Raw genomic sequence first — 13,830 nt, 5'->3', positions numbered from 1 at the left:
AGAAGGCAGGGTAGGGTGTCTGGTGTTTTTTTTTTAATTTTAGAAAAAGATTTTCCTTCATTTTGTGGAGGATCACTGCAGTAGACATAACTAAATAGATATAACTTTCCTTTCCCTCTCAAAGGGGCTTCCATATGATTATATTATTAAACTTTCATTACTTCATTGCTAGACTGAGTGTCAGCTAATTAAAAAAAGGAGAATGAAGAAGTCACTGTGATTTCATTGCTTTGTTGGCTAAAGTAGGAGGCATGAAAAATAACAACAACAAAAAAAGAAGCATCGTATTGAGTGTTTCCCATCTGACAGCTGTTTCACATACATTTTGTCATTGAATATTCACAAGGACCTTACACAGCAGGTATTATTATTATTATTATTATTATTATTATTATTATTAGGTGACCACACATTCTCCTTTGGCTGGACCCTCTCAGTTATACTTGTTATATTAATAGTTCTCCCTTTTGCTCTCAAAAGTGTGCCATTGGACAACAAAATATCATTTTTACCTACAAAATAGCACCTTCACGTAGTCTAACTTAATAGATGTTTTTATAATAACCTCATGGCACTCTTAGAAGGGCTTTCTAAAGCTCTATTTATATAACCCTGATGTCCTTTTGGATTTCTGAAGATGGCCATTTGGGAAGGAACCAAATCCCACATCCTCTAATTAATTCCACTTCTATGCAATGTGCTCACTGGGAGGAGTGGCGTCAGGCGTGCACAGAAAAAAAGATTGTACTAGTGGCAGAGATGTACAAAGTGTACCACTCACTGCAGACAGATGAAGGAAACCAGAAATCATGCTTTTGGGTCAGAAAACCTTAGGAGATATATTTCCACAGGATATATAATGGCAACAATTCTATACCCAGCTTAGAACATATTACAAAGAATTTGATAAAATGAAAGAATTTTATTACACCTTCTTAAAGTTTATCCTAATGAGATTTAAAAATGAAATTCCCATTATTTAAACTCCGATCCTATTAAGCATCAGGGTGCAGCAATAGCTTTTGAAAAAATATAATGGCCGAGGTATTTTAGAATTTGAAGAGTAACAAAGTTGCATCCTCATATAATTCAATATGATAATAGTGAAAAAGCAAATGTGAGTGCCAAAGCAGGAGACAACACAAAGCAGCTATAAATGGACTATTTAGCACCCAGTGAAGGAAATTAAAACCTTCTACCAAATTTTGCAGCATCTATATGTACACTGACTACACATTTTTTTCAATGCTTTTAAAATATCCATATCAGATTGTTTGGACGATACAGCTCAATTGCTTCCCAGTCTTGCTCACTATATGCAGTTTGGCACATGTGCACGTGTGATGACCAACGAAATTCCACTGATGGCAGGCTCTCAAAACCAAGCTTTCCAGATAATCAGTAAACCCCCATTCCCCACTATCAACCCAATAATGATCTGCTCATCGGATAACAGAATTTCTTTATCAGCAATTCATCATTAGAGCCAACAAATATTCATTATAGTCGGGTAAGGGGGAACTTCCACATACAGGAAGTTTTACTGCTTAGGAAATTGTCTGATTCATCTAAAATTACTTGGAAAGTAAAAATTCTCCAATGGCTTTTTCATCTCTGAATTTTTGTTAAGCCCGTGGGGTAATGGTTTAACCCATAAAAGCAGCTCTACTAGGACAGGAGAAACTCCTGTGCAACTGTAATAAAGAAGACAGAGTTTAATTCTTTGTGCATTTTTAAAGGGCACAACTTTATTGGAAATGACTACTTATTTACCCAAACATTTGTAGAGATTGTATGATAGAATTAAATGCACATAGACTACAGATGGGTAAAAGGATGATTTTGTTGAAGGCAATGTTATGATATGTAACTGATTGAGGATGAATTATTTCTATGAACTACCTGCAAAATTATGAAGGAAGTTAATGGCAGATATATTTTCTCATCATAAATGGCCACCCACTATAGGGACTTATCTAAGGCAGCGCTTAAGGTCCATGCTCTTAGAATGATGATGTCCTCATAACAGCACCTTGTCTACCTAAGTTGCATACTTGTAAACCATCCAAGTGCCCTTCAGGATGATGAGCTTTTGATGAGTCCTTTCAATTAGTGTTTATTTTCTTAAGTAGAATACTCACAACAGTTTCAAAGCTCTGAAGCTCCTTTAATTGCTGCCTTTAAATTAAGAGGAATAGTGGGTTTTTTTAACTGATCTCTTGCTGCTTTGGCCAAAAGATCAAGTATGAATGCAATTTAAATATGAAAGCTAGCATCCAATAAACAAAGACCCACTTCCAACTGGAAGTGAAAATTCACTCTACTCCATTAAGAAAAAGCCATCACGATATAGTCAGACCTTCTGATATGTTCTTTTTTTCTTTTTTTTTTTTTTAATTTATTGGGGTGACAATTGTTAGTAAAATTACATAGATTTCAGGTGTAAAATTCTGTATTACATCATCTATGTATCACATTGTGTGTTCATCACCCAGAGTCTCCTTCCATCACCATATATTCGATATGTTCTTGATTGATAGTTGTGCTTTCCAATAAGTGGAAAGATGAAAACAATTACTTTTTTGAGAAGACTACACAAACATATCCACCCTATACATTTTTCCCCTAGGCACCCTAGAAATCTTATGTTCCTAATTTTATATTGAAATGTCCCATCAAACTGGTTACCTAAAGTCACTACAAAAACCATCTACAAAGGACATTATTGAGGCAATTGCGAAATCTGAATATAGACTAATATTAGATAATTTTATTGCATCAATTTAAAATTTCTTCAGCATGGTTAGGTAAGAGAATGCATGTTTACACGATAGAAGCTGCAGCATTTAGAAGTGAAAAATCTCCAACTAGCTTTCAAATTGTTCAGCAAAATATACATAAACACATTTATACACATACAATGGACATAGATACATGTAAATAAATATAGATAGTAAATATGGTAAAATATTGATAATTAGTGAATCTAGACAAAGGTTGCAAAGGTGTTTGTTGCATTTCTCTTTAAACTTTTCCACAGGCTTGAACTTATTCATATTTAAAACTGTTTTTACCATAATTATCTTCTTTAATTTTCAAAAGCCATTTATCATTTACTGGTAAAAAGACAGATCTTCCAGCTGGGCACTGAGAACACAAGGTATTCTGCAGAAGCAGGAAAAAGTAAACCAACCCTGTGAGGGTGGACAAGAAATCAGGGGCAGGTCCAAAGATGGAAAGGCCCAAAAGAAGCATTCAAAGTTCCATGGAAGCTTTTCCTCTGTGGCTCTGAACCAGGTTAACCCAAGTCTCTGGTTGACCTTAGACTTTCATCTCTGTAACTGCATGTTTCACCCAGTGTGTGCAGCCCTCAGTGCCCTGGCATTCCTGCTATGTACTCTACCCTTCTTAGAGGAAGAACGTACCCCATCTTCCCCGGGCATCTCAGAACACATCCAAGTTGGTGGGACAGTGTCTTCTGACTGACTGAATATAGCGTGCCTGGTCACAGCGAAAGTCCATTGCCACAGTTGAAGTTCCTCCAATCCCACTGGCAGAGGTAACTCCAATTCAGCAGCTAGGTCTCACTCTCTTCCAAATTACAGAGCATTTGTAGAAAATTGGGCTAGCAACTCAGCATTAAGTCAGCTTATTGTTGATTTTGCTATGTTTGGAGCCCGTGTCCTAGTAATACTCCTCCTGAATTATCCTGTGGCCCAAGGTCCTTGCGAGGTCCAGTTCTAATGCTTTGGTCTCTGTCTCACACCAGACCCTCTCCAATACAGTCCCTCCTAACCCCATGCCTGAGTACCTGCTCCTATCCCTGACTAGTAAACTCCCCTAGGACTAGGTCCTAATGTTATCTCTTCAGTCCTCCAGGGGCTAGACAGTTACTCTTGAACTCCCATTGCCATAATTAAATTCTCACTTCCTTCTTCCAGGCTAGCCTCCAACAGCTCCTCTGACAGCTTCTTACACTAACGCTGCTCACCCATACGAATAGATAGCCTCCTGCAGCCTCTGCCTGCTGGTTGCAAGGTATTCTCATGTCCTACCACCTTTCATTTGATTACTTCTGGGACCATCCACAGAGCTTGTTCTATCCCACTGATTCTATTTTATATTTCTTATATCAGTCAATCTAGCCTATCCAATTGACAGTTGAACCAAATTCCAAGAGAGCTAAAATTAAAGATATCGTTCATTCATTCATTCATTCATTTTTATAGCAAATATTTAGTGGGTACTGACTATGTGTTCAATTCTGTGCAGGAAGGACATGGGCACCGAGAAGAGTTTTCATTTTTCTGGCATTCCAAAGATAATGTGTGAATACGTGGGTGAATCTTGCCCTCCTGAATAAGAAGAAAAGATTGTCAGGACCATGATATGACCTCAGCCCCAACCAAGGAATTTTTATATGGCGGATCATTTCACACAGATATCTCAAGAGACAGTGTGGGTTCCTAGATATGACATTAGAACTGTTACATTCATTGGCAGATGCATGACAACAACAACAGCTACGCACTATTGACAAGGTATAGAAAGCACTATGAGGCTTCAAATGAAGATTAAGATTAGCTGAGTACCTGGCATTGCATGCTACAACATTATTCAGGCCTTGGCTCATTCATGGCTATCAAGAACTGTACATCTTTCTAAGATCACCAAAATTGCAGAATTTTATGTGAGTAGTGGTCTAAAATCTAAAGCCCTAGGCCTCTGTGGCCCCCGCTGGCCAAACATGTGGCTGTGAAAAGATATCAGTCTTCTGAAAGTCTTACAGTTCGTCCCACATTAGGGCTCAATTCTATGCTCCTCATTCTCATCTACTACATCATTCCCACACTTTTCCCAGCCCTCTGGCCTCAACACATCTTGACCAGGACTCACAGTGTTTTAGTATTTTTCTTATCTATCCAACCTACTACACTGTACATTCTGTTATTGGCAGAAATCGTGTTTACTCACCTTTGTCTTCTCCATGCCTAACACAGGGCCTGGCATGTACTGGGTGGCAAAAAAAATTGCTAAATTAAACTTAGTATCATACACTAAGTATGATTAATCCCATGACCTCTTAGAGGTATGGATTAAGTTAAAGGTGAGAGTCTATCTCAATCCCAAAATAATATTTTAGCCATATTACTCGTATAGACCTAGTTCTTCCAATGTGCTTTTCATCACGGAAGAAAATATTCTAAGGGATCAAGATTTTTTTTTTTAATCTCTAACTTTGTTCCCAAGTCCTCTGAGGGACAGAATTTGTAGACTGAAGAAGTAATGTCTGAGTCTCACAAATATGAGATGTGAATAGTAAGTGTAAGACTGAACCATTGGAACACAGTGATGGTTCATTTTATGTATCAACTTAGCTAGGCCACAGTGTCCAGATATTCAGTCAAACATTATTCTGTATGTTTCAGTGAGATTTCTTTAGACGAGATTTACATTTAAATTCATGAACTATAAGTAAAGTCAATTGCCTTCCAAAATATTCACACAGACACACGCACCGAGTATGCTTTTATGCTGCCCTCACTAGAATCCTTTTGGTTTTATAAACACATGAGTCTACCAAAGGCTCTACCCACCCTCCTAGTTGATGTAGCCTGGCTGGAAGATGGAGGTTCACTCTAGTCCCTCTGTAAAAGGACCTGTAAATGTTCAGGTTCTGAAAGTTATTCTAACAGGAAAGCTCCATACATAATGTTAGGAAAGCCCGCAACATAAATGGACTTCTCTTGGGCTTGGGAGCTGGGGAGCCATTTCTTCTTTTATAGTCAGTACTTCTAATGACCTCAGGGTAGAGACCTAATATCTGGTATGAAGCTGCCATCTTTCAGTGCATAGGCATTAAGGAATGAGTAGATTAAATAATGCCCACCTTGCGCCAAAGAATCATGTTAAAACTTACATTCAGCCATTCATTTATTCAATCAATAAAAGTCACTCATTTATTTAAATGTTTGTTGAGCACCTATACTCTGCTGCACGTTGCACTTATGTCCAACGATATAACACCGAGCAAAGGGAACATCCCCTAAAACAGTATTCCCTGTTCTCACGAAGTTTACATGCCAGTGGGAAGGACTGACATTAATCAAAGAATCACAGAAATAATGTACAACTGAACTGTTTTGTGATAAAAGAGATGAGGCATATGGCATGAGAGAGCATTGAGCTTGGTGGATTCTAATATGGCCCCCAAGACTCTTGTCCCCTGGTATACATGTGCTGGATACCTCCCTCCCTTTGAGCATGGCTGAATATATAAACATGATGGGGTATCACTCCTGGGATTGTGTTACTAATCAGTTGACTCTGAGTTCATCAAAAAGGAGATTATCCAGTTGTGTCTGGGAGGGCCTGACCTAATCAGAGGAATCTTAAAAAGAAGGAGAAGGAGAAGAAGAAGAATCAGAAAGATGCATTTCTGTTGGCTTGGCAAAAAACAAATAGCCATGTTATGAGCACCGTATGGGAGGGTGGGTCTTGTAGCAAAGAACGGTAGACAGCCTTTTAAGAGCTTAGAGGAGTCCCTGACCAACAAGCTAACAAGAAAAAAGAGAACCTCAGTTATAGAACCTCAAGGAAATGAATTCTACCAACAACCAGTGAGCCTACAAGAGGAGGCTGGTCTTAAATACGTGTAACAGCCCAGCTAACGCTTTGATTGAAGGATTGTCAGACAGGAGCAAAAGAAGCTCCTAAGCACTGTGTACACCCCTAACCCATGGAAACTGTGAGCTAATAAACTCCTGTTTTTTCAAGCAGCCAGATTTGTTGTGATTTGTTTTGCAACACTAGGACACCACTGCAAACATAGAAGATGGAGTTGACCTCGTCAGAGAAGGCTTTCCTGGGAAAGGGATGTTGGACCTAACATCTGCAGGATAAAGAGGATGAGCCAGGGGAAGAGGGTGACGGTGTGGGAAGTCAGATGCAAGTGATGCAGATTTGAATGTTTAAAAGGCTTGCATCGAAAGGGAATGGGACAAACACTAAAGATATAGAGACAGAGGATGATAAACAAGAGGGAAATATAATAGAAACAGGGCTGGAGAGGAAAATGGGGTGGATGAAGCAGGGCTTTGAAGACCATGTTAAGGAGTTTAGATCTCAGTCCCAGAGATCAGAGTGTTGTCGGTATTTCTGTCCGGTGTTCTCAGAAGATGTCTCTTTTACTTCAGATTTCCATCCGAGGGGTCTTTAGTTGCTCTGACATGAGCTCTGCTCCTCATGGACATAGAGATAATCCTAACTAGCGCAATACCCTTCGCTGACATGTATTACACATGGTCTATCTTCTGGATTTATTTGGAGATTATGTGCACCTTGAGCACCTCCCGTTGTCAAGCTTTAAAATGAATTGAGAATTAAGAATGGAGGGGAGGGTAACAGGGGTGAGGAACAGAGAATGAGAAGGAAGAAATTCTCCACATATCTGGGAATGGAATATACTGAGCCTTTAAACTCCTAATCTCTGTTTTCTCAACTTCCCGGCTGAAAGAATAGGTCTCATTTAAGAGGAACTCAGGACACTACATAGAATTTTCCAAGAGTAGACAAATTTCTATAACTTACACTCATACGTTATTGTTTTGAATTAAGACTCAGCAAGGGAAGTTTTCAAATACCGCTTTAGCTACTCTTTCATCATATGTGAAAATATTTTTCTCATTCATTCTCACGCAATATAAAAATCCATATTCTTTATTCTCGGGCTTTTCCAGTCCAAAATTTAAATACCAAAATTAAGTAAATTTTTACATTCAAATTCCTTTAAGAAATCCACACCAACCTTGGCTTAATTAAGTCAAACAAACTGCTAAAGTTACCATAAAGAAAGCAAGTATTTCTCGGTTTCTACTGCCTACAAAGGAAAGTTTCATTCTTAAACACTTTTAAAAGGTGACCGATGAAGTATAATAAAAATTACATAAGTTATGGTTCACTAGATTCAGCAACTCTGTATTACACAGAAATTTAATCAATCTTTCAGGGACTGAAGACATCACAGCAGGAGGTACTTTTGACCTTTCAGTGAGAGGTAAGCGAGATGAGGGACTGAACTGCATATTTCAGTGAGTTTGTTGAATTTTGTATAATTGTCTTTTTCAGAATTTCTGGCTAAATTTGAGCCCTCCTATTTGGTAATTCATACTGTTTTACATATGAAAAGTAAAACCTGCAATTTGAATCAAAAAGTTACCTTCATTCAAACCTAAATCTTTTCTCTCTCTGCCTCAAGAATGGTAGAGAAAAAGAAAAGTATGCAAAGCCATGTAGAACACATTAAAATCATCCCCACTGCAGCTCTTATATACTTCCCTCACAGTCGGGTTAACAGTAGTTATCAACATACAGTTGTTAATACTGCTACTTGTCAATCTCAGAAGTGTGCCAATTTGGATGATAAATCGTATGTTCCCCTTAGTCAAGTTCAGCATCATGTCCAGGAAAGTAACCCCGATATATTAGGTTGGTGCAAAAGTAATTGCGGTTTAAGAGGTTAAAAATTGCAAAAATATCTAGTTGCTATTATCCTACGTTGAGTGAGGATGGAGAAAGTTTATAACTTCTACTTCAATACAGGGCTCAGTACATGGTCCCAAAGGAGTAGAGAATTCTATGAAAGAGAAATAGGATAGCTATAGATAGGATACTAAAGCCCTATTTACCTATAAGTAAAAGAAAAATAGAACATGAGGCTTTTTTATGAATAAAAGCAATATAAAAATGCCATATACAACCTAGTGAGTATGACTCAACATTTAGAATTGTGTTCTTTTTTTTCCATCTTAGTGTTTTAATACTAAAGATAAAAAATAAAAATAAAAATAAAAACATTTAAAGTTCATCTAGTCAGAATTTTTCATTTTACAGATGAGAAAGTGAAGCCCCAGAGGGTCATGATTCCCCCAAGATAACCTAGGTTGGTGAGGGCGAGAGCTGAGCATCTTGGCTCTCAATAGAGCCAATAGGTTCTTTCCCACCATGCTTCATCTCCTGTCTTACAACTCTAATTCTCTCTACAACTGTCAATATCTTAGTGTACTTAAGAGACTTATAATAAACTATTTTCTAATTTATTTATATCCAACTTTAAGGATATCAGTCAGCTATCTGGACTTTATTGTAGCCTTAGGTAGCGTCTTCATAACAAGAAGACATTGTAACATGGGATTTAAATTTAGTATTTTCATTAAAGTTAAACAATATTAGTCTGTAAATAAACCTATAACTTTAATGTATCTTTTTCATTCCTGTTATACAAATGAATCAACACTTGAAAAAATATATTATATACAAAGGAAGAGTTGTGTTCCCTCTGAACGCAGCATTGAAATAAACAACTAGGAACTGCATTATACTAGCAAACAGCACTCAAATCGGAAATCACTGTCATTGGTTTTCAGATTTTATCTTGAAAGTCACACACACATTGATACCCATTAAGCTAACTACTTGCCAGGGATGAGATCATTTTAAAAATACACTTTAATTAAAAAAAAAAATTTAAATAGACTTGCCCATCTGTTAAATGGCAGAAGTTAAATTTTTTAATTTCTGTTTTAAATGTGAGCTCAAACTCATTAAATTATAATAAAGTTTTCTGCAGTTAAAAAATTAAATAATAGTTTACTTTTTACGATTATGTTTTAACTAAACAAGGGTGCATATTTTTAACTTTCACTTAGGGAAATTTTGAGGCTACTATTTCAAATTCACCAGGAATACTGAGTAGTCTAAGACCAGTTCCACACATGAGCTTTAGCATATACTCTCCCTTTTCTATTGGTGCATTGTGAATGCTAAGTAATGGAAAAGAAATGCATTCATTTTCTTAGACTAGTCTTCTTGAGCAACCTATTCAACATTGAAGAGAAATTTAAATCCAGAGAACTTCTCAGGAAAAAAAAAAATCTATTGGTATATGACTTGAATGTCCAAGTTCTGAACCTTTCATGTTTACCAGTGTTATACTTGGAGGACTACTACTTGGCTGGCATAATGGCATCTGCCCACTGAGCTGCAAATGATTTGAGAAAATAGAGTAAGAAATTAATTTACATCTCTTTCATAACAAGAGAACATAGTAAAACTTTGAAATTGTACATGTACTAACACCATGACCATCATACTAACTTACTTAGCTATAAACGTATTCCCTGCTATTTGACAACTATAGATTTAAGTTTTCAAATACTAATAGCTTAATTATATCAGACATAACTGTTTATACGCTTCAAACACACACACTCATGTCAAGTTTTACCCAGGATATTTCTTTGAAAATATAATCTGGTACCAGAGCAAGAGAAAGAAGAAAGTTGAATTCCAGTTCAAGTTTCACTCAACATCTACATAAGCTCACATGCCATTCTTCTAGAACAAAATAATTTCTGTCATTCAAAGGAAAACTATCTCCTCTCTCTGGTTCTTAGAATTATAAAGAAATAGGAACTGTTTTGATATACATGAAGCACTTAGAGTTCATGGTCAAAATGCAAACTATGTACACACTGAACTATGCATATGAGGTATAACTCATAATTATGTTATCACGCTCTACAGAAAACTTCCCAAGATTTGAGGAATAGTTTTTTGCCTATTCTTGTTCCACCTAACTATATTAGTAGGACATATACTTCAGTGTAGGAGCCTTCTTTGGCACTAAGGACAGATTCTTAACCACACACACACACAAAAAAAAAAACAATCCTAGGAGCATTTTGATGCTGATATCAAGGTCAGACAAAGAAAGGGGCACAATCACAGGTTTTGTGCAATTTTAATTATCCTCTTCCTATTATAGCACTATAGCAAATGCGCATTCGACATTATAAAACATTATATATGAGGTCAGACAATTAAGTTTGTGAACTCATTCTAGAAAAAGTGCTACATACCTCATTGCTGAATATCACTACTGTCAACTCCGAAGTACTCCCCTTGGGAAGCTATGCACTTACGCCAGCGCTTAGTCTAACTTCAAAGCAATTTTTGTTTTTTAATAATTTAAAAAAAAAAATTTTGTGTGTTGGGGAACAGTATGTTTCTCCAGGGCCCATCAGCTCCAAGTCATTGTCTTTCAGTCTAGTTGTGGAGGGCACACAGCTCAGCTCCAAGTCCAGTTGCCATTTTCAATCTTTAGTTGCAGGGAACCCACCATCCCATGTGGGAATTGAACCAACAACCTTGTTAAGAGCTTGTGCTCTAATCAACTGAGCCATCGAGCCACCCCCAAAGCAATTTTTGAGCTTTTTTTTAGGAATGGTCATCAGAGCTGTCATTGTATTACCTACTCTTGATGTCCCAAATGTCATCAAAATGTCTTCCTTTCAATATTTCCTTTATCTTCAGGTAAAGAAAGAAGTCATTGGGGGCCAGATCAGGTGAGTAGAGAGGGTGTTCCAATACAGTTATTTGTTTACTCATTCAAAACTCCCTCAGAGACAGTGTCGTGTGAGCTGGTGCATTGTCGTGATGCAAAAGACATAAATTATTGGCAAAAAGTTCAGGTCATCTAACTTTTTCATGCAGCCTTTTCAGCACTTCCAAATAGTAAACTTGGTTAACTCTTTGTTCAGTTGGTACAAATTCATAATGAATAGCCCTTTGATGTTAAAAAAAGATTAGCAACGTCATTGCAAGAAGTTCACAAACTTAATTGTCAGTCAAACTTAATTGACATATATATAGGTCATGTCATATATATATATGGTAAAACATTCAGAAATTCAAACATTATAAAAATGTGTCTTTAATAAATAAAAATAAGAATCTTCCATTTTCTCACCTAAGAAGTAAGAGATTGCAGTGTTAAGTTAAAAGAACACTTGGCTACAAATCAGGAAATCTGGAGCTTTATCCCTTATTTTCTATATACTCCATTAATTTGATAAGCATTTCTCAGTGCTTGCTTTGAGCCAGGTACTATTCAAGGGAACAGGAATAAAAAGAGGAAAATAAATTCCCTGTTACTGTTATCAAGGAGGTCATAGTTTATTCAAGAAGGATAAAAATAAAATAGTTATAAAATGCATGTATGCTTTAATATGAGAATCTAGAGTGACATTAGCCCAAAATGGAGGAAGCAACTATCTCTGCTGTTGAGAGGGATGGTGAGGGATTCACAAAATGTAAGTAGTTTTAAGAAATAATAATTAACCGTAATTGCAAATGACATCTATTGAACAAGACTTTTGTGTCAAAACTGTGAAAAAATGTTTTATATAATTACCTTTATATTGAAGATTTGTAACATGAAAGGAGAGTTCCTATTATGTTCTCCATTTGACAGATGAGGAAACTGAGCCTTAGAAACTTGAGGCTTAAAAATGCAAACCAAGTAACAGGCCATTGCATGGAAGAATTTGTAACTGAACTGAATATTGGTGAATGACATAGTTACCTAACCACAGTGTCAAGTCTCATTTGGAAGTAAACATTAGAAGAAGTATGAATGAACATATATGTATGTATTTGTAAATGATGGTAGCATTCTCTCATTCTCTCTTCAATTTCATTATCCAAAAATAAGATCAATAATACAAACCCCAGTAAATCATTCATGAAGATATATTAATTTAATAACTACTGTGCCAGGTTCTATGCTAGGAACTTGAGATACAGAGGTGAGTTAGACCTATGCTGCCCAATATGGCAACCACTAACTCCACATGGCTAAATTTTAGGTTTAGGTCAATAGAATTAAATAAAACTAAAAATTCAAGTCCTCAGTCACATTAACCACATTGCAAGGGCTTGATAGCCACATGTTCCTGGCTGCCATATTGGATAGTGCAAAACAGAACATTTCCATCATTACAGAAATCCCACTGGGTAGCACTAAGCCAGAGAGCTGTGGATCGTATCCTCCTGCAGCTTGCATTTTAGTGGGGGAGACAGCAATTATTTAAATAATTTTATTATAGCACTGATACATGCCATGAAAAAGAGCCAAAGGTACAAAGAGGACATCTAATCAGGAGACTTAACCTATTTTAGGAGTTAGAGAAGGCCTCACAGGAAAAGTAACATTTCACCTGAGATCAGTAGGTTGAGAAGGGGTTGTCCAGGGGAAAAAGTGGGCAAGAAATTTCTGAACAAATGGAAACTATGCGCAAGCCCTACAAAAAGAGGGATTTGAGAGAATGGAGTGACTGAGCATGGGACTAGAGGAAGGGGGAGGTGCCTAGTGAGCTGGTGGGGTCGTCAGAGGCCAGAGCAGGTGAAACTGCCCTAAAATCAATGAAAGGATTTAAGAGAAGAAGAGTTGCAATCTGATTAATGTTTTTAGAAATTCACTCTAGCTTGTAAGAGAGAATGAACTAGTAGGGAAAAGGTGACAAATGGAAGCTGAGACACAAGATGTGGCATTTTGATTTGTAATAAGAAATACATATTGGTCTCTGCCCTCACTTCCTGGCACAGAATTCCTGAAACCCTTGAAATGTCCTAGGTGATAGCAGCATCTTTTGTTTTAATGAGATGACTCTGAGTGGGCTCCTATGTGGCTCCTAGATGGCTCCTGGATGACAGCTACCAGTCACCGGAAAGACCAAGCCATGATTAGAAGCTTAGTATTTTCCAAGCCCCACGCTCCCCATTCTCTTGAGAAGGGAAGAAGGGCTGAAAATGGAATTAATGATCAATCATGACTTTGTGATGAAGCCTCCATAAAATCCCAAAAGTACAGGGTTCTCAGAGCTTCCAGGTGGGTGGACACATCCACACCAAAAGGGTGATGCACCCCAACTCCACAGGGGCAGAAGCTCCTGAGCTCAGGACGCTCCCAGATCTTGCCATATGTATCTC

At 37.3% G+C, this 13,830-nt stretch overlaps 1 long non-coding RNA gene across 5 annotated transcripts in view; it reads right to left on the bottom strand.

Annotated features, from left to right (window-relative positions):
* Positions 1-13,830, bottom strand: part of LOC109453591 (uncharacterized) — an 878,050-nt gene that overhangs the window by 688,722 nt on the left and 175,498 nt on the right. The window lies entirely within an intron of this gene.

Source organism: Rhinolophus sinicus, linkage group LG05, assembly GCF_036562045.2.
Source record: "Rhinolophus sinicus isolate RSC01 linkage group LG05, ASM3656204v1, whole genome shotgun sequence".
NCBI classification, from domain to species: Eukaryota; Metazoa; Chordata; class Mammalia; order Chiroptera; family Rhinolophidae; genus Rhinolophus; species Rhinolophus sinicus.
Note: the sequence above shows the minus strand (reverse complement) of the source record. Positions and strands in the feature narration are given on the sequence as shown.